The sequence below is a fragment of the Schistocerca piceifrons genome, chromosome 5, assembly GCF_021461385.2.
Source record: "Schistocerca piceifrons isolate TAMUIC-IGC-003096 chromosome 5, iqSchPice1.1, whole genome shotgun sequence".
Classification (NCBI taxonomy): domain Eukaryota; kingdom Metazoa; phylum Arthropoda; class Insecta; order Orthoptera; family Acrididae; genus Schistocerca; species Schistocerca piceifrons.
In genome coordinates, this window is record NC_060142.1 from 663,179,402 (window position 1) to 663,180,808 (window position 1,407).

Here is a 1,407-nt window from a genome sequence, read left to right on the forward strand (position 1 = left end):
TACATGAGTTAAATTTTCGTTAACCACTTCGGTTCATTGCCATGATGGTTCCTACAAAAGACTCACACTAAATTATTTCTCGCATTGGACGGTAGACGCTTAGTTTACTTCGACCTCGTTGTTCGGGGCTGATAAACTCGTACTTTTAGTTTTCTTCTCATATTACCGGTGCATGAACGTTTTAGAAGACGTATGTCCAATTTTACGGAATTAAAAATTCTCGCCCCCGGGTGGGCTCGAACCACCAACCTTTCGGTTAACAGCCGAACGCGCTAGCCGATTGCGCCACGGAGGCTTGCGGCGTAAACTGTCGACCTCTACATGTGATATTCATTGTAACTGTTTTGTCTTCGCTCGTGTTACCTTATAATATATAATATAAAACGGGTTTGTACGACCAAGACCACAGTACACATCGAGATACTTCAGCCGAACGCCAGTATACCGTTCATTCGTAACAGCAAACACGTTGACTCGTCGATCGATATCACCCTAGTCTGGAAGAGGTAGGGCGAGGTGAAGGGAAAGTAGGGGCTGAGCCAACGTCAGATGTTATGAGAATTTGTAGCAGCGTTGCGCTGAATGTTTTCTTATGGTATGCGATAGCAATGCTGTATAAACTACTAGCATAGCAACCAGACATTTCTAAAGTTCGGCGACAGTTGACAGTTTCAGGCAGTAGCCGACGAGCCGCGCTAAAGAGACAGCCTGCTTACGTGGCAGGAGCGAAGTTGAGAATTCTGTTCAGCCCTACGTGAATTAGATTTTAGTTTTTACACTCTTTCACCAACGACTTCGATTCCTACAATAAAGCCACGGCTGATTATTTCCCTATTTGTGGACTGTTATTGCTTCGTCTACGATGTTCACGGCGCGATAAACTGTCCCCTACTCATTTCTTCCCAGGCTCTATCCATGCGTGAACTGAAGCAACATCGAGACCGAGGACGGTATAATGTCTTTTGCCACGTACGTTTAGTGCTTTCGCAAAGTACAGACGTACTATAATTATTCGATTGTAAGACAAGTTTTTTTTTCAAAATTCTTCATTCGAAAATTAGTGGGTTCTCTTACAGTCATAGATGAAACTTTAATTCATGTCGATGTTTTCACACTAGGTAATAGCATACAGTAAACTTAAAACTGTTGTTCTTTATTGCTTTAGTTTTACGTGAGTTGCTTTTTCCACCATTGTTGCGTTTGAATTCTGCGAAGACAACTTCGTAATATTATCTCCGCAGCTTTCAGTTTGCTTTCATAATCTAAGCTTCAAACGCAGTAAATCGTAGCGACAGATACGAAAATGGATGAAAATCGAAGCTGCTGCTTTAGATTATAAGGTCCCATCCGTTATACACTCGTTGCTCGCCGTCTTTTTTTTTCCCCTGAATCGGGATGTGGTACTAA

General features: G+C 42.4%; 1 non-coding gene across 1 annotated transcript; it reads right to left on the reverse strand.

Moving 5' to 3' along the window:
- Nucleotides 1-221: 221 nt before the first annotated feature.
- Trnan-guu lies at nt 222-295 on the reverse strand. Its single transcript has one exon. It is a non-coding gene; the product is annotated as a tRNA-Asn (tRNA).
- Nucleotides 296-1,407: the final 1,112 nt, after the last annotated feature.